Genomic DNA, 20132 nt, shown 5'->3' on the forward strand with positions numbered 1-20132 from the left:
AAGTTCTTCCTGACCTCCAGCTGAAACCTTTTCCCTCTATAGCTTTCCTCACATGTCCCAGGGATGTCTCTAAGCAGATGCCCACCAGCTGTGTGGAGGGGTTGGGAGAGAGGGAGGAGACTGGGTTACTGGTCCCTGTGGCAGTGGTCAAGCACTTGGGGCTATCTATCCTGCTTTTGGACTGTTACTGACCCCTACTTGCAGCCTGGGTCATGGTGGGCCCACTGCCAGAGAGTAGCCTTGAGTCCTCTTGGCACTGACACTGTCTACTCTGCTCCCCTGTATATGGCTGGTAATCCAGCTTGGGGTACAGAATCCTGCCTGGAGTGGGAGGCAGGGAGGCAGTCCTCACTTAGGCCAGTTTTGGAGCACAATTCTCCTCTTTGCTCTCTCAAAGGCCTGTCCAGCCCCTCCTGCCACCATCAGCAAGTGTGTGGGAAAGGGATGGTGCTGGACTACAAGCTCACTATGAGAATAGAGCTCCAGGAGGACCAGGGTCCAATGCCCCTGGGGAGATTTGTAGGACAGCTGGACTAATGAAATCCACTCCTAATGGAAGGAAGAGAACCCCCAAGCCCACAAAGCAGCTGGGTCAGAATGTCATCAGTGGTGCAGCTCATAAGATAAGAGCTACCTTGCTCTTAGGGCCCCCTGTGTTCCAGAGAAGGACACTTCATTCTACCTGCTCAGAGCCACAAGTAACATCAGTATGCTAGAGTGTCAAATGTCTCTCACCTCAAGCGTCAACTTTAATTGATTGGTTGTGGCTGCCGGGCTCTAAAAGGCTGTTAGGGTGGATTTACTGTGTGCCAGGGTGTGTGCCAGGTACCACAGGAGGGACCCAATGTTGGTACCAGTGGTGAGTTCTGGCCCTACATCACTTCACTTCCTTTCTTCTGATCAAGCAACTATTGGGTGAACACTCTGGCTTCCTGATGTGGGTGGATAAGACATACATGTCTGGTCTCCCCATTAGCACTGTCATGGGCCTGTGACTCCCTGGGTGTCCACTTCCCTGGGTGGACGTGGGGAATATGGTGGGCTGAAAATCTGGTGATTTCCAGGTGTGACCAGGGCTGGAAAGGCTTAGAACTAAGCATGCACCAGAGTCACTGGCCAAGGGGCCATCATATCATGAACTCCCTGAAATAATCCCAATGGGCAGCAACCCCATTGGTTCCTCCTCACACCATAAAGTTAAGAGGAGCTGGCCAAGGATTATGGTCCCATTTGTTGTTATATGTGTGCCTCGTGTCACTGCAGGGAACAGGTGGCTGCTCTCTATCTGGCAGAAAAAAAGGCACCTTGTGCTAAACTCTACTCAGGTGGCTGTACCCCACAGTGTTCCTCCAAGACCCCAAGTAGGGTGGAGAAAATGGGACACCAGGAAGTGTTTGTGTGTGTGTGGGGGGGGGGGGGGGGGGGTATAACTCCGCCCCACCCCCAGGCCCTGAGCTGTGATTGATGGAGGAGGTTAGGGAGGGCACTCCTGTGGCAGTCCTGCAGGGTGGGCTGAGTCAAAGTGTCCGTAGATTCAGACCTGGTGGAGGAAAACCTCTGGTTCACCGAAAGGCCCTTTCTGCCTCAGAAACACGGCTTCCATCCTGCCTCGCTGAGCCAAGTTCAGACCCGTATCTCTGCTCTGAGAACCCATAGGCCCTAGAGTGTGACGGACTAGATTTGAGCCAGGTGACCTAAAGCAAGTGAGAACCTTTCTGAGCTTCAATTTCCCATCTGTAAAATGGGAAGTCAGTGGAACTCTCGCGCGCGGCTTGCGTAAAGAATACCATCAGATATTGAGAGGAGGGCGCGGCGCGCTGCTCCCGGCGAACAGCAGGGGCCGGAGAAAGGACCCTAGCGAACTAGGGACGGTTCCGGCGAGACTGGAAACCGAGAAAGGAGCACGGGGTCTGCCAATCCCCGCTCGGGGCGGACGGCACGGGGACATTCTGGAAGGCGGCCGAGACTGGGCGGCCCCGAGGATCCGGCGGCCGCCGCAGCGGTCCCGGCAGGTGCCCGGGCCTCGGCCCCTCCACGGAGGGGCCGGTCGTGGCCGGGACGGACATCCCGGGAGCCCAATGGCAAGCCGGCGTCTCCCAGCGCCCGTCCAATTGACGCCAGTTGCCGGGCCGCGCTGGGTCTCCCGACCAATCGGAAAATTCGCGTTCGGAGGGGGCGGGGCGGAGGGTCGCGTCGCTGGCCAGACCCTCTTTGCGCACGGGCCGCGCGAGGGGTGGGAAGGGCTGGCCCTGGGGCTGCTCGCTGGGCCCAGGAGGGGTCCGCCCCTGCACCTGTCCAAGTTGAGCCCCCGCGGACTGCTAACCGCGCCTCGCCCTGGGGACGCCGCGCCCCGTGCGCCGAGAGACCTGGGGACGCCCGTCTGGGGGCGGGGGCCACGCTGCGGGGCCTCCCACGCCGCGCTCCAGGTAGGCTCGGGCCGGGGGGGGGGGGGGTCCGGAGGTCGGGGCCCGGATTGGGACGAGGCCAGAGGTCCGGGACGGGTTCGCAACTACGGTCTAGCAGGGGCTGGGTCGAGATGGGGTCCTGAACCGGGAATCGACGTCTGGCCGGGTGTAGCTGCCGGGGTAGAAGCCGGGCCCCGCCCCACCTGCACCTTGCCGGCGCTGCGGTGCGCGAGACCCTGAACTACGGGGGCGGGTCCCTTTGTGCGCGGTCTCGGGGCCCTGCCGACTGGGCCAGGGCATCCCGCACCGCGCGTCCCCGTGGAGACTCGGCCGGAACCCGCAGCCTTTACTGCCCTGCGCGACGCCGGGTGCCTTGCGGCTGGGGTCCCGTAGCCACGGAAACTTTCCAGCGGTCAGAGAGACGGCGGGGCCGGAGGAACTTTCCCGGGGCGGCGCGCCACCGGAACGCGCGAGGGCACGGCGGGGCCAAGGGGATGTCCCCGCTCCTGGTGCTCCCGCCGCCTAGAGGACGAGGGAGGGGATGCCACCCGGGGTTCCTGCCTGGTGCCCTGAACGGGGGCCGCCCCGACCGGGGATCCCCCGTTCCTGACACCCCTGAGCCCCCTCTGTGGGATACCGGGCCCGTGGCAGAGGTGCGTCCTCCCCACTTGGGGTGGTACTCAGCCTAGGTTTGCCGAGGTGTTCCCCCAGGGAAGGCAGCCTGATATCCCGAGCCTTACCATTTTAATCTTTAATTAAACGTTGTGTACTTACAACGTGTCACCGTTTCTAACCTATGCGTAGCGTTATCACTGAAAACATTGCTCAGGGACTTTGTTTTCCCTTTAGACCCAATCATGTTTAGATACATGGAAAAGTATCACCCCAACAGGGTTTCATCCTTTGGGCTAGGCTCTTCACGTAACCTCAGGTGATCACCCGCCTCTCACACCCCTTCCTGTTGTCACCTGCATCACTGTGCAGGGCACACACCAAGTCAGGATTTATAAGCCCAGGGGCTTGGGCAACTAACTAAGGCTTAGAGGGCAATCTCCTCCCATGAAGACATGCAGCAAAGGTAGACTGACAGCCTCCATCCCCTCCCTCTGCCCCGACCACTAGAGATGTGGGCCACCACCAGAGGTCTGCTGGTCCAGAGCAAGTCCTGCCTGTCCTGTGCTTACTGTATCTCTGGACTTGGGACAGTTCTGGACACAGGAGACAGTCAGAGCCTCTAGGCAGTATACTGGGCCCATGGCAAGTAGTTCCTGAGCAGGTGATCCAGTCCTTGAGTCTTGCCATAGCAAGTGGGGCTGTGAATCAAGAATGCATGTTTTCTGGGGCACCTGGGTGGCTCAGTCAGCTAGGCGTCAGACTTTGGCTCAGGTCATGGTCTCATTGCTCATGGGTTCGAGCCCCGCGTGGGGCTCTCTGCTGACAGCTCAGAGCCTGGAGCATGCTTCAGATTCTGTGTCTCCCCCTCTCTCTGCCCCTCCCATGCCCGTGCTCTGTCTCTCTCTGTCTCCCAATAATGAATAAATGTTAAAAAAAAAAAAGAATGCATGCTTTCCCCCAGCCTTGCCCTGTCCCACCCACAGTGCCATGTCTGTCCCCTGCTCCCTCAAGTCTATGGTCCATTAGCACCCAGCACGGGGTTGGGCACAGAGCACTCACTATGCTCAGGTGTCTGGTGCTGGCCTAGGAAGGTCACAGCCAAGCCAGCCCTGCCCTGATCTTCTTTATAGTCTTTTCTACAGACGCAAATACTTGCTGACCAAGACCCTCCCAGATAAACTGGGCCAGTCCTCAGTCCTGCTAAGTTAGCCCCCCACCATGCCATATTGGGGTTGCATGGCACCCCCTCCAGAGGTGGCCCCTCAGGTCTCTTCCCAGTTCCAGGGGTCTCTGCATCTCTGAGGCTATGTAAAGGCAGGACTGTACTTCCATCCCTATTTATGCTGCATAAGGATTCAAGGTAGATATACTGCACTCTATTCTCCCCAGGGGCCAGGCCTGAGGGGCATGAGCAGTAGGATCCTGCACCTTCCAGAGGAGCCAAGAGTTACACACAGCTGGGAAGCAAGGACACTAGGCATGCTAGAGCTCTAGCCAGCCCCTAGCATCTGCCCTGTGACCTGGCCTAGCCTCAGCAGTGGGAGGGAGTGGGGGTCAAGCTTGTCCTGGAGGCAAGCCCTGAGGACTGCCAGGGGGGCCAAAAGGGGTTCTGGGAACTTCTCAGTGGCGGCTCAAGTCAGGGGAAGGCATCTGTTTTATTGACATCAGCCTCCATCAAGACCATGATGCTGTTTTGGGCTGCTCAGCAGAAGACCCAGAATCAGGGAATAAACAGAGGGAACATGGGGTCAGGGATCCCATATTGGGCTTTCCTGACTGGGACAGCTGCACATCTCAGCTTATTTCACAGGTCAGGCCCTGAGCTGATGGACACCCATTTCATTCATCCACATCTTTCCCTCCTCCTTTCCCCTACTGTGTGTCAGGCACAGGCCCTTCCCACTGCTTCAGTGGATCCTGAAGAGCCAACAGCCTCTAGCAAAGCCACAACTAGCTGAATACGGCCACCAGAGGGCACCAGGGACCACCATGGCAGGCAAGACTGGCTCCACCCAGCCCCCCTCTGTGCTGGGACCCCTCCCTGAGGCACCTGGTAGGGCCAGAGCTCTGCTTTCTCCAGTCTGCCTGTCCAGGGTACAAGCTGGAGAGGAGCAAGGATCCCTGGGGCGAGGCCCCTCAGTAACCACCAGAGCCCCTCATCACCTTTGGTGCAGGCAAGAGGAGATGCAGGGACTGAATGGGGCTTGGGCAAGGACAACGAAAGGCCCTGAGTGAGGCCTTCTTCAGGCCTGTGCCCCAAGGGCCTCCTTAGCTGACCCTGCCACCACCCAGGTGAGGATTCTGAGCCAGCCAGTCAGGATGAGGCTGCACTTCTTCTGTTCATTTGTGAAAGAAGGTGCAACAGAAGTGGGTGCCTTTTCACATTGTATCCAAAGTGGCCAGGGGCCTGGAAGAGCACATTGGGATTTCTCATGGTGGAGGAGGGCATGAGGCTTGAGTGCAGAGCAGGTTCCTAGGCAGACCTGCCTGACCCCCCACGCGGGTTGCTCAGCACCTGCCACAGCCCTGAGTTGCCTGCCCCACCCACCCAGCCTGGGCCCTGTCTCTCCTCTGGATTCCATTTGTGCTCATGGAGCTGCCTCATGCTACGGACACACGACAAGTCCATGGCTTTGCAGGACTGGCTGCTTGGCAGCCCCTTGTGTCCTGGGCTCTTGCCCCCACCTGAGATGCAGCAGACCTTCCCAAGACTGGGGGCAGACTGGACAGATTTCTGGGGCACCCAGTGTGAGGAGGCCCGTGGCAAAAGGAGGCCCAGGTTACTATAGGCAGATGGAACTGCTCCATTTCTCAGGGCCCTCCCCATTTGAGGATGGAGCCCGATAAGGGGCAGGTTTGGTGGCCCCCTCAGCCCCCAGGCTCCCTTGTTCAGGTGTCCTTGGCCAGATGAGTGACCCCAAAGCCTGCAAGTCAGCCCTGAGAGGGCTCTAAGAAAGGATTCTCAAGACAGGTACCCCCTGCGCTCTCATCACAAATCCCATCACTGATTCTATTTTCGTATGTCACGTATGTCCACTCCCTCAGGGCTCTGCCCTGCCCCCACCTATGTAGTGTCCTGTGACAGGGGCACCCCAGGGACCTGGGGCCTTCCAAAGCTGCCACCACTCTACATTCTCCAGGCCCTCCCATTCCCCCTACCCTCCTGCAGGAAACCTTTAGTGCCCTCCCCCCAACAGCAGCCCTGCAAATGCCCTCCCCTACCCCCCACTGGTGTCTAATACTGGCTCTCCTCTGTATTTATGGAGCTCTGAGCCTGGCCAGAGCTCCACGGGAGGGAACATGTTCTTCTTGTAGCCAAATATCCCCAGCTGATGTGGGGGTGCAGGGAGTAGGAAGACCTGAGTTCAAATCCTGGACCGAGTTTCCCCATCTGTAAAATGGGGTGTTGGGCCAATCCAGGGCACTTGGCAAGAGTAAGATGAGGCACTTGGCAGCACCTCGTGAAGCTTTGCACAAGGCCAGCACTGAACAAGAGGCCAGGTCGGCAGTTATCAGGACTAAGGAAGGCATGTGGTGCTCTGTGGGACAAAACCTATATAAACATTTAAACCAAAAGCAGAAGTGTCCCAGAAATGTCACGCTCCAAGCAAAGCTGCTCCCTGAGCCTCGGACCTCAGGGTAGGAACAGTAGCTCCTCTGCTGCAGGCAGGGCGGATGCAGCAGGGGGGCAGGCTCCCTCCCAGATTGCCCTTCCAGGCACATACAAGAGTGAGTGTGCACAGATACAGGCGTACGTGCAAACATGCCTGGCTCCCTGGCTCAGGCCACCGTTCTTTCCTGCCTCTGAACCGATGCATCCTGTTCCTCCATTGATCCCACTGTGACTCAGAACCCCTCCTCATGATGAAGGGGCTACTGTGAGGCAGGGACACCCACTCGCAGGGCCCCCAAATAGCCCATGTCCACAAGAGGAAATTAGAGGCTCGGAACAATCTGGAAAACACTGTAGAGCCCAGGGGAGAGAGCTTCTATCACCCCTGACCCCCCAGGGATGACTTTCTCAGACCTCCGCTCCTCTCTGTGCCACCCTGGTTTTGGTTTTTGGTTTTTGTTTTAAAGATTTGGGTTTTGTTTTAAAACCCTACAATCAGCTTAGGGCTCAAACTTAGCAACCCCAAGATTCAGAGTTGCACGCTCTACCAACTGAGCCAGCCAGGTGCCCCTCCACCCTGTTTTTTCATTTTTATAACACACTCTCTGGCATCGTTCCCAGGCCTAGATAAAATGACAGGGAATGTGTCTCCTGAGTCATGGGCTGAGACAGGAAGCCCACGGGGCTACAGCTCTTGCATATGAGGTACTCTTAGCTATAGCTCTGGCCCCTGGGTCCTGGGATCTTGAAGTTAGGCTGCCTTTCTCACAGGGACATGAGTTCTGGGCTGGCCCCAAGGAGCATCAGGAGAGGCAGGTGGCCTGCTACACAGGGCAGGAGTGGGGTCCAGGTGGGGAGAGCAGGACTAGGCGGGTGTTGGGTTCGACTCGGTAGGGCCAGTGAGATCCTGGTGCAGAAGTTCTCCTTGCTGTGCTGTTTATCACAACAAGACACACCCAGCTTTCTGGAATGGGGAAGACGTATTATCATTCTAGAGCTGAACAATCAGTGTTGAAGGAGCTAGTCAACAGCATTAGAAATATTTACAAGGGACTGTGGTAGCGGTAGTCCAGGTGAGTGGGGATAAGAGAATGTGCATGAACATGTGGGTACACATCAGGAGCGCCACAGGATGACCTCGGGGTCAGGGATGACAGTGCCCCCACCAGGGGTCTGGCTTCATCTAGAAGGGACTTAGCCCAACAGGTTGGCTTCACAAGGTATCCTCTGGTTTTCCTGCAGGATCTGGAGACATCAGGATGGATGTTGGGACATGCTAATCTCCCCTCCAGATAGGTAAGCAACCAAGGCTTGGCCTGGGGACATCCCCCTCTTTGCATAGGACAGCAGAGTGTCCTAGTGGGCCTGGCAGGTGTGGTTGACTGAGGGATGGACTATGACCCAGGGTGGTGTATTCTTCTGGTCAGCCTCACTTGGGTGGGCACAGCCCCAACGCTAGACAGGGGTGGGCATGGGGGCCTCTCAGTGCTTGGACTCATGGATGGCCTGAGTGTGGTCAGCAGCCACCAGGTTGATATTTGGCTTGAGGGGTGAGCCTGCAGTGGGGTGGACCAACCAGGACATTGGCTGGATCTGATCCTCACTTACCTTGACTTGGATGCCTGCTATAGCCATGTCTGGTATCGGCATAGCCCAACAGGCTTGGCTCTTAGCTCAGGTGGTCCCTGCTGCCCAGGGGAGACTAGAGCTACCAGCTGGGGACAGGCCGTCATGTGCTGGCCCGTGTCCTTGGATGTTATCTGTGTTTGTGGGTTCATCTGGTAGTCACTCCTCCAGCAAGACTAGGGTATGGTGCTTGGGAAGTATGGCAGAGTTGGGAGGCTGTGTGGTCCTTGTGTCCCCCAGGTCCTTCTGAATGGTGGGAAGGTATGTCCTGTTCGAACCCTGATCTTTCAGGGTTTGCTGTGGTGGCTGTATTTACAGAGATGCCTCATAAAAATGCCTCTGGTCACTCTTGTTCCACCAGTATGGGTGCCCAGTCCCCAGCCTGGGCATCTGCTCCTGCCCCACTGAGTGATGTCTCCATGGGAGGCTTGGTCAACCCAGTCCTGTGAATTCTCAGTGGTACTGTGTATCCAGCGGGGACGGCCTGGCCCAGCCAGTGACATACTCAAGTGGTGGGGAGAAGGCAGAGGCGACAAACTTGGGAGACCCCAGGCCTCTAGACACCTCAGTGTTCTATGCCAAGGGCTATAGAACAGGGAGGGACAAGGCCTGGCTCCTTCTTCCTTGTTCCACATGACCGTGGGTGTGGGAAGCTGCCATTTGGTGGTGTACCACCTGGGCAGATCAAGGTCAGGCCAGGCATCTCAGTCGTGGGCTGTTGGGCCACATGGGGACCTCTGGATTGGGATGAAGAGGCCCAGGCTGCATCCTGGGCTCAGAACCTGGCATTGCTTTGTGGCATGAGTGACATGGTTTCTAGGGGCAAGGTGGGCAGGGGGCTGGCCCCTGCCCCCCTTAACTCCTGGTAGGCCACCAGGCCTCAGGTCTGCAGACCAGCCAAACACCAAATGATAGCTCTGGTCACAGGGTCTCCCTTATCCTGCCTGCTGCTTTTGCCCGCTTTCCTAGCACTGCTTGCTTGTTTTCTGTCCCTGTGTATCCCTGCCACCTCCTCCTGGTCTTCTCCCAGTTTTTCTCTTGTCTTCTCTGTGCTTCTCTCTGCCTTTTCCTCTCTTTTGTTTCTGTCCTGCTCTTCTTGAATGTGGTGATTGATTATTCTTGTCTGCCATAGTAATTGATTAGTCATGTCTGCCATGGGCACTGGAGGGATAGTAGTGGCGTTAGTGCCATCTCTGCTCTGGGCTGAAGCCGTTTCACAAACTGGGAAGCAGAACCTGGGCCCTGGCTAGGGGCTCCCTGTTCTGTAGGCCCTGGGGTGCATCCCTGCCCACATCAAAAGGGAGATAGGGATGGGGAGGCCTTGGGACTAAATTGAGACAGCAATCGGTGGCAAGCACCCATGTATCTCCCATACTCGCCTTCAGCCATTCAGCACCCCTGTGCTGAGCTCTATATCAGACACTGGGTTTTGTGACCACATCAGGCACAGACATGCCCCTGGGAAGCCCCCAGCCTGGCTGAGGAGGCAGCTACAGAGAAAGTGACCACCTGTAGAATTGCCAGGTAGTGAAGAGAGTAGCAGGGCTCCCCGAGAAGGGGGAGCCAGAAGGCGGTAAGGGAGTGATGCTGATACCTGGGGTACATGGGTGCCCTCCATTGCAGCCATGCCAGCACCAATACCACCTCTGGGAAACCACCCCCAGCCTGGCCTTGCCCCTCAGTGGCCTTGTCATTGGCCTCCACGCAGCTGTGCTGAGCATGGCTATGCTCCTGTTACCACCTGCCCCATGCTGGGGTTTTTTGGCGTTTTGATGTGTATCTCAGCCATTGATAGGAGTCTTTATTATTAAAGTATGAATTCATCCCTCATCTGTTGACCTACTGCACATTCTTTCTCCATCTTTCAATTTTTGTTTAGGACAGTTTTTCATCTTCAGAGATCTTTCATATTTTGTGGTGAAATCCATTGAATGTTTTCCCTTTTCAGTTATCCCATTGTCCTTCCTGAGCACCTAATGAGGTAAATACACCCTTATCTTACCCTGAGGTAGTTTAACATTTTACACTCAAGATTTCAGTCATCTAGAATTTATTTTGATAGAAACAGAAGGTGAGGATTTAACTTTGTTTTTCACTTGTATCTGAACCATTTCTTGGCTAACATTTTCTGTCACTGGAAATTGGAAGCATCGTGTAATGTGTTCAGGTTTACGGTGTCTGTGGTAAGCTCCCAGCCCTTAGCCGACACCCACTGCCTAGTTAAAGATTAAGATCAGGCCAGAGCTTCCCCTCAATCAGTCTTTTGTCCTCAAAAGTCATGGTTATTCTGCACGTTTACCCTACATGTGTGTGTTGGAACCACTCTGTCAGGTCCCTCTCCCTGTGACTTCTGTGGGAGTCACCTTAGCCTGGCACTCTTTGGAGACAGTCGGCCCTCCCTGTGTGTATCTGTGGCATGTCCTACGCTGGTCTCCCCATGGCTCGGAGCCTTTGCAAGAGAGCCTGTCCCTCCTCTGAGCACTCTTGTTTACTGAGAAGAGGTTCCCGCCCTCGTAGAGCCTTTGCTGGGCCCTTGTTGGTGTGGCTGGAGAGCCTGGTGCAGACCGGCTGCTGTCTCTCCTTTGTGACTCTCAGCCAGGCATCTGAGGGCCTTTGTGATTAGACTCATGGGTCATATCCAGGTGGGCAAATCCCCAGGGGAGCCTCAAGCCCCTTCCCACTCCAACAACCCATTCTTCTCAGGCAGGGCAGAAGGAAGAACATTCTATGTGGTGGGACTTGGTTTCATACCCTGGCTCTGCTCACCCTATTGGCCTTGTGAAGAACTTGGCACAGCTGGTGGTCTGCTGCAGTTATGGCATGAGCGCTGCGCCAGCTTCTGGCTGTGCCATCCCTCGTACAGGGTGATTCACGGCTGATGGTATGGTCAGTGCGGCAGGGCCAACCTACTGAGGCCTACATCGCCCAGGCCACCAGGCAAGATGGTGCTGTGCTGGCTCTCCTGGCCAGTCTCTGCAAGCCCACAGTAGCATTTACCCTGGCCCTGCATTTACCCAGCCCCCCAACCCCCAGCTTATCTCACTCATAGGAAGACTGCCCACTATCAGGTGGGGAGATAGAAGTACCCCACCCCCATGGCACATCTTGCCAGGTTGATGTTAGCAGTTGATGAGTTTGGTATTTTGAATATGCCTTTAGTTAAACTTTCTCTTTTCAAAATATTTTCACTCTCTGTGAAATCCTAATTAGGCCATTCATTCGTCTGAATGTACTTGCTGCTCTCTGCATTTTGCAAGATAATGAGGCTGCAGAGATGCTGCCATCCCATGCTCCCAGGGCCTTCACTTTCTGCCCTGGAGGGAGATGCTGGCACCCCCATGGGCCATTGCTGCCCATGGGATCTGAGCCACAGTGCCTAGGGGTGGGGGGCACCAAGTATATAGATGGGGAAAGTGAGGCCTGGGCCACTGAGGAGTCTGGGATGGTGTAGATAAAGGGGTCTCAGCCCCAGCAAGGCCCACCCTTCACAAAACAGCATCTTTCTTCACCTCCCACACCCCAGGCCCAAGATCAAGGCCAAGGGAAGTGCCTCCTGGATCCTGCTGGCCCAGGCTCCCTTGGGTGTGCCTGAAGGGCTGGGAGAGGCCACAAGACTGAACCACAGAAGCCAAATGACTATGGCACCAAAGTTCCCCATTTTGCTCCCTGCCCCCTCAATGGGCACAGACTATCAGCCTCACCTGCCATCTGTCCAGGGTTAGTGTCAGGCTCATTGTCACCCAGGGTGGCAGGTGATCTGTCCAGAGTCCCAGGGTGGGCAGGCCATGGCTAGGACCACAACTGAGGCAGGGACTTGTGTGGGACCAAAACCATCTTCTCTTTTAGGCCTCCCAGCAAGGGGGTGGGGGATTATGATGGGGAAACTGAGGCTCAGCAAGCAGAGCTGGGCTTTGCTCCCAGGCCTGCTCCAGGCAAGCGCATCCTCCCCTTTCCAGTCTTCTTGGTGACAGTTCTCTGGCATTTGCCTATCTGTAGGGAGCTATTGGTTATAATGAGACTATCTCAGTATTTGTATTTGAAGAAATAATTCCAGACATTTATTTGCCAAACCTTTGAAGCAAGGGCATCGGTTAATTTTTAATTAAGCCTTTCTGCTTGCAGGCTCTTGTCTTTATGGGGCCAATACATCCAGAGGTGTAGTGTTGCCAGGGGTGGGGGTGGGCGATTCCCCAGGGGCATGGTGCAGGGAAGGCGGCCATCTGTAACAGGCAGAAGCCTCGTGCCCTGTGGGAAGCCTGGGCCTAGCACGCAGGCAGGCACGTCCCCCTTGCTCCTGGTAACTCTGTCCCCCTTCCATGACTCCAGCTGTCCTGTTCTGCTTGCTTAGAGAACCCCCACAGCCGATGAGCAGGACGAGTGAACCTCAGACAAGACCCCTGGTCTGAGAACAGCTGCCTTGGGTGGGAGGAGGGGGCTGGGTGAGAGTGAAGGAGTGTCAGCTATCCCTTCCTTGAAGCTGGTTGGGAGGCAGGGAAAGCTTTTGAGCTGGGCCTGGTTTTCTTATTGACTCCTTCAGCAAATATTTGTCTGGTTTCTCCCTCACATGAGATCCCCCTGTTGCCTTCAGGATAAAAGCCATACCTGGTCCCTGTGACAGCAGCAGCCCTGCTTCTTGCCACACCCACCTCCAGACTCAGCAGGGTCTGCCTGAGTGAGGGTCTATGTAGACTCACTCTCTGCATCATTCTAGATGTAGAGATGCCCTCAGCAAGGCAGCATTCTCTTGAGCCTTCAGGGGCCTGAGGCAGTCCTTCTCCTGACGTTTCTCCAGTTTCTTGCAAAAATTGGCCTCAGCATAGAGCACATGCTGTGATTCCTCAGTACAGCCCCTGCACGGGAGCCACAGTACTCTGTTGGTGTGGATACTGTTTTCCAGCCGCTCATCCTTGCTTCCTTCTTGCAACAGAAACCTGCTGCTTGCCAGGTGCCATGGTGGCTGCCACTCCGCTCTGGCCTGTAATCCAGCAGAGGCCAAGGTGGTCTGTGTCCCCACTGCCCACCCCCTCACCTTTGGTACCATTTGTGGCAGCAGGGGAAGGTTTAGATTTATTGTGTCTGCTTTGTGTGTGCAGGGGCCTAAGAGCTGGTGACAGAACTTTACAGTGTGATCCTAGGCTTACAGGTTAATTTTCTGTATCTTCTTTAGGTCCTGTTCTCTCTGAACTCTATACATTAGAAATTTCTGTTTCTGGCATGTAAAAGGTGGTCAGAGTTGCATTGGTCTTTTCAATGGGAATCTTGGTTTGAGGACTTTATTCATATTCCTTCTTTTTAAATTTTTAAAAAATTTTTTCAACTTTTTATTTGAGAGAGAGAAAGAGAGAGCAAGTGGGGGACAGGGGCAGAGGGAGAGAGAGAATCTTAAGTAGACTCCACACCCAGCACAGAGCCCTATGCTGGGCTAGATCCTATGACTGTGAGATCATGACCTAAGCTGAAATCAAGAGTCAGATGTTTAACCAACTGAGCCACCCAGGTGCCCCTTCATTCTTTTTTTTTTTTTTTTTTAAACCACATTTGAGCATTCTTTATTTTGGAATCAGTTATGTTGTTGATTCTCTCTGTTAGAAATTGTCTGGGTATTATACCTGGGGGAGCTTTAGAAATAGGCAGAGAGAAAACTTAGGAAACTTGCTGCAAAGGATGTTTTAGTGTTTCTTCATTATGCTGTGGTGTACTCGTATTCATAGTCATTCTTTATTGTATTCTAATGAAAGTATTTAAAACTATGAATTTACCTCTGAGTATAGCTTTGGCTATTTTTTTCCCAGCTTTGTCAAGATATAATTGGAATATAATATTGTGTAATTTAAGGCATACAGTGTGATGATTTGGTACACATGTGTATTGCAAAATGGTAAACATTTTGTGGTAAACATAATCAAGTTAGTTGACACATCCTTCATCCCATATAATTACCATTGTTTTGTTGTTATGGTGAGAGCATTAACCAATGACTTCTCTCATAGCAACTTCTAACTAAGTATACGATACAGTGTTGTTAACTATAGTCACCATGCTGTACATTAGATCCCTGGAACTTACTCATCTTATAACTGAAAGTGTATAACCTTTGACCTGCATTTCCCCATTTCCTCTACCCCTCAACCCCTGACCACCATCATTCTATAATCCATACATTTTTATGTATAATGTCTGAATAAGTTTTTCATTGTTTCTAAATAGTCAACTCTATGTATGCTTGAATTTTTATCTTTTATCTATTTATTTAAAAGAATGTTTTGCATATTCTAAGTTATTACACAAGATGGCTCTTTTTAAATGTTTATTTGATAAAATACACACAAAATTGACCATTGTAACTATTCTTAGATGTATTGTTCAGTATCAGTAGGTATATTCACATTGTTGTGCAACCAATCTCCAGAACTTTTTTATCTTGCAAAATTCACACTCTGTTTCCATTAATGAACATTGGTGGACCCATTACCTCCTCCCCCTTGTCCCTGGAACCACCATTCCACTTTGTCTTTCTATAAATTTGACTACTTTAGATGCCTCCTAAAAGTGGAATAATACAGTATTTGTCTTTTTATGAGTGGATTATTTCACTTAGTATGATGTTCTCAAGATTTATCATGTTGTAGCATGTGTCAAAATTTCCTTTCTTTTAAAGGTGGAATAACATTCCATTGATAATAATGGTCCATGATCCATTAGTCTGTGTCACATTTTGTTTTTCTATTCATCTATTGGTAGGCACTTGAGTTGCTTCACCTTTCGGCTCTTATGAATAATGCTGTTGTGAACATGGGTGTATAATATGTCTTCAAGACCATGCTTTCAGTTCTTTTGGATATATAACCAGAAGTGGAATTGGTTGATCGTACAGTAATTCTATTTTTAAGTTTTTGAGGAACCACTGTATTGATTTTCATAGTGGCTACGCCATTTTACATCCCACTAACTGTGCAAGAGCTCCAATTTCTCCACATCCTTACCAAAACTTGTTATTTTGTGTTTTTGAGAGTAGCCATCTAATGAGTGTAAGGTGACATTTCACTGTGCTTTTGATTTGCATTTCTCTAACATTAGTAAGATTGGGCATCTTTTCATATACTTCTTCGCCATTTATATATTTTTCTTTGGAGAAATGTTTGTTCACATCCTTTGCCCATTTTTAAAATTGGGTTATTTGTTGTTGAGTTGTAGGAGTTATTTATGTATTTTGGATATTAATCCCTTATCAGATACATGATTTGAAAATCTCCCATTCTCTATATTGCTTTTTTACTCTGTTGATTGTGTCAGTTGAACAGAAGTTTTAAATTTTGATATAGTTCGATTTATCTATTTTTACTTTTGTTGCCTATGCTTTTGATGTCATATCCAAGAAATCATTGCCAAATCCAACATCACAAATCTTTTCCCCTGTGTTTTCTTCTAAGAGTTTTATAGTTTTAGGTCTTACGTTTAGATCTTTGATGCATTTTGAGTTAATTTTTGCATATGTTGTAAGATAAGGGTTCAACTTCATTCTTTTCCATGTGGATATCCAGTTTTCTCAGCACCATTCATTGAAAAGACAGTTCCTTCCTGCATCCTTGTAAAAATCAGTTGACCATATATATGTGAGGATTTATTTCTTTTCTATTCCACTGGTCTTTGTCTGCCTTCATGCTATAACCACACAGTTCGGTTACTATAGCTTTGTAATAAATTTTGAAATCAGAAAGTGTGAGACCTCCAACTTTGTTCTTTTTTATGACTATTTTGGCTGTTCATGGCCCTTTGAGATTCCATATGGCTTCTAGGATGGAGTTTTCTATTTCTGTAAAAAATGCCATTGGGATTTTGATAGGGACAGAATTAAATCTGTAGATTACTTTGGGTGATATTGACATCTTAACAATACCAAGTCATCCATTGCAGAAGCATGAGATATCTTTCCATTTATGTATGTCATCTTTAATTTCTTTCAGGAAGGTTATATACTTTGCAGTGTACAAGTCCTTCTTCAACCTTTGTTAAGTTTATCCCTATGTAGTTTGTTCTTCTTGATGTTATTGTAACTAAAATCATTTTCTGAATTTCCTTTTTAAATTGCTCATTGTTAGTGATTTCTGTTTTTTTATTTTGTACCCTATAACTTCACTGAACTTGTTTATCAGTTCTGAGTGTGTGTGTGTGTGTATGTGTGTGTATAATCTTGAGGATTTTCTACATGAATGATGTTGTCTATAAACAGATTATTTCACTTCTTCCTTTCCAATTTGGATACCTTTTATTTCTTTTTCCTGCCTACTGATCTAAGATTTTTGTCCTCTTTTTTTAAAATTTAATTCATTTTTTAAATTAAAAAAGTTAGTTAGCATATAGTGCAACAATGATTTCAGGAGTAGATTCCTTAATGCCCCTTATCCATTTAGCCCATCCCCCCTCCCACAACCCCTCCAGTAACCCTCTATTTGTTCTCCATATTTAAGAGTCTCTTATGTTTTTGTCCCCCTCCCTGTTTTTATATTATTTTTGCTTCTCTTCCCTTAAGTTCATCTGTTTTGTATCTTAAAGCCCTCTTATGAGTGAAGTCATATGATATGTGTCTTTCTCTGACTAATTTCGCTTAGCATAATACCCTCTAGTTCCATCCACGTAGTTGCGAATGGCAAGATTTCATTTGTTTTGATTGCCGAGTAATACTCCATTGTGTGTGTATATATATATATATATATCCATATATGTATATATATATATATATATATGGATATATATATATGGATATATATATATATATCCATATATATATGGATATATATATATGGATATATATATATATATATATCCGGATATATATATATACACACACCACATCTTCTTTATCCATTCATCCATCAGTGGACATTAGGGCTCTTTTCATACTTTGGCTATTGTGATAGTGCTGCTATAAACATTGGAGTGCATGTGCCCCTTCAAAACAGCATACCTGTATCCCTTGGATAAATACCTAGTAGTGCAATTGCTGGGTCGTAGGGTAGTTCTTGATCCAAGATATTTAATAGAAGACTTGGACAGAAATGACAAAAGCAGCATCCCTGCCTTCTTGATGTTAAGAGAAAAGCTTTAAGTCTTTCATTATTGAGTATGATGTAAGCTGTGGTGACAGTATGATGTGTAGCATACGTAGTATGATGTAACATTTTATGTATGGCCTTTATCATATGAAGGTAGTTTCTTTCTATTCCAAGTTTGTTTTGTGTTTATATCATAAAAGAGTGTTGAATTTTGTCTTTTATTCCCCAATGAAATGACCATTTTCCCCCATTATTTTGTTAATATACAGGGTATTATGTTGATTGATTTTCATATGGTAAGCCATCCTTGCATTTAGGAATAAATCCTACTTGGTCATGATGTATAATCCTAATATACTTCTGAATTCATGGGGTGCCCGGGCAATTAAGTCAGTTAAGCATCTGACTCTTGATTTCGTCTCAGGTCATAATGTCATGGTTCATGAGTTTGAGTCCCATGTTGGACTCTGTGCTGACAGCACAGATTTTGTTTGGGATTCTTTCTCTACCTTTCTCTCTGCCTCTCCCCAGTGTGTGCGTGCACACGTGCTTGCCCTCTCTATCTCTCTTTCAAAAATATATAAATAAACATTTAAAAATATATATACTGCTGAATTCAGTATGTTGGTGTTTTGTTGAAGATTTTTGCGTCAATATTCATAAGGGATATTGGTCCATAATTTTTTTAATGTGTATTTTGGGGGGGGAGGGGCAGAGAGAAAGGGGGGCAGAAGATCCACAGCAGGCTCTCTGCTGACAGCAGTGAGCCTGATGCAGGGCTCGAACTCATGAACTGTGAGATCATGACCTGAGCCAAAGTTGGATGCTCAACCGACTAAGCGACCCAGGTGCCCCGGTCTATAATTTTCTTTTATGGCTTGGTATCAGGGTAATAATTCCAGCCTTGTAGAATGGGTTAGTAACTGCTCATTTCTTGTCAATTTTGGGGGACAGTTTGAATATTAATGTTAACTCCTCTTTGAATATTTGGTAGAATTCACCAGTGAAGCCATCTGGTCCTGGGCCTTTCTTTTTTGAGAGGATTTTGAATACTGATTCAGTCTCCCTGCTAGTTACAGGTCTGCTCAGGTTTTGTTTCTTCATGGGTCAGTTTTGGTAGATTGTGTGTTTATAGGAATTTGTTCATTTAGGTTATACAATTTGTTGGTGTGCAATTGTTCATAGTACTCTGTTATAATCTTTTTTATTTTAAAATATAAAAGAAAAGGCATATGGAACACAAGAGATGGGTGTTGTTGGGAATTTTTTTTTACATTTTTCAAGTTTACTTTTTTAAATTTTTATTAAAAAAATTTTTGGGGCGCCTGGGTGGCGCAGTCGGTTAAGCGTCCGACTTCAGCCAGGTCACGATCTCGCGGTCCGGGAGTTCGAGCCCCGCGTCAGGCTCTGGGCTGATGGCTCAGAGCCTGGACCCTGTTTCTGATTCTGTGTCTCCCTCTCTCTCTGCCCCTCCCCCATTCATGCTCTGTCTCTCTCTGTCCCAAAAAATAAATAAACGTTGAAAAAAAAAATTTAAAAAAAAAAAAAAAATTTTTTAATGTTTATTTATTTTTGAGAGAGAGAGAGCAAGCAGGGGAGGGGCAGAGAGAGAGGGAGACACTGAATCCAAAGCAGGCTCCAGGCTCTGAGCTGTGAGCACGGAGCCTGATGCGGGGCTCGAACTCATGAACCATGAGATCATGACCTGAGCCGAAGTCAGATGCTTAACCAGCCGAGCCACCCAGGCACCCCTCAAGTTTATTTTTAAGCAACTGAATTTGTAAAATTAAAATAGCTAAAATGTTCCTTTGTTTTACTTCATTTTTTTTCAGTTTCACTGAGTGTAATTGATAAACTTGTAAGCTGTTTGAAATGTACATTGTAAGGATTGGATATACAAATATATTGTGAAAACGTTCCTACCTTCTAGTTAATGAACACATCCGTCGTATACTTAACTTTCATGTTTGTGTGTGTACAGGCATCTGTGTGTATCGTTTGGGTTTTTGTTGTTGTTGTTGTTGTTGTTTGGCTTGGCTGAACTTTGTGTTTCATGGATTCATATCTAGTGTCTCTCTGTCTCTCTCTCTCTTTTTTTTTTTTTTAAACTTTTTTTTTTTTAATTTTTTTTTCAACGTTTTTATTTATTTTTGGGACAGAGAGAGACAGAGCATGAACGGGGGAGGGGCAGAGAGAGAGGGAGACACAGAATCGGAAACAGGCTCCAGGCTCTGAGCCATCAGCCCAGAGCCCGACGCGGGGCTCGAACTCACGGACCGCGAGATCGTGACCTGGCTGAAGTCGGACGCTTAACCGACTGCGCCACCCAGGCGCCCCTCTCTCTTTTTTTTTTAATACCTAATCTCTTATACTCATCAGTCCACAGATGCACAGATATCCTGAGACAGTAAAAATACTCCCCACAGGCAGCTAACAAAGGACTGCTAGGAACAGCTAGTCATCTTAAGGCACATGGCATATCAGGGCATTGCTGGAAAATACAGTTCAACCTCTCAGCAGCCCTTGTACCCCAAGGGATGTTGCCTGGAGCTTCTGCCTATGGTAGGGTGACCCCCCAATTGAAATAGCCTGGACTTCTCTGGGCAATCTGGTGAGCTCCCAGTGAGCCATGTTTGTTCCCTCCCAGGGAAAGATGGATCATGTGAATGGCAAATCATGACTCTGAAAATCCAGGAATTTCACTATGAAGTTTCCTTAAGGAATTTCAGAGCTAGGTTAACTTTTTTAAAGATCTTGATTTAAGGAGGCCAGGCATCTTGTTTAACAAAGCTGTCAGCTATTCCTGGTTGTAAAAGTGTC

At 49.5% G+C, this 20132-nt stretch overlaps 1 protein-coding gene across 5 annotated transcripts in view; it reads left to right on the top strand.

Moving 5' to 3' along the window:
* Positions 1-2186: 2186 nt before the first annotated feature.
* Positions 2187-20132, top strand: part of ARVCF (ARVCF delta catenin family member) — a 50062-nt gene continuing 32116 nt past the window's right edge. For 3 of the 5 annotated variants that reach the window (XM_086682235.1, XM_086682237.1, XM_086682236.1), the window contains exons 1-2: positions 2188-2426; positions 7876-7929. The gene's annotated coding sequence lies outside the window, so the exon portion shown is untranslated. Of the gene's footprint in view, positions 2427-7875; positions 7930-20132 lie in introns of all 5 variants that reach the window. The other 2 variants (XM_086682241.1, XM_086682238.1) reach the window with 2 other exon arrangements.

This window comes from Puma concolor, chromosome D3 (genome assembly GCF_028749965.1).
Source record: "Puma concolor isolate L17-30 chromosome D3, mPumCon1.1.hap2, whole genome shotgun sequence".
In the NCBI taxonomy this organism is placed as follows: domain Eukaryota; kingdom Metazoa; phylum Chordata; class Mammalia; order Carnivora; family Felidae; genus Puma; species Puma concolor.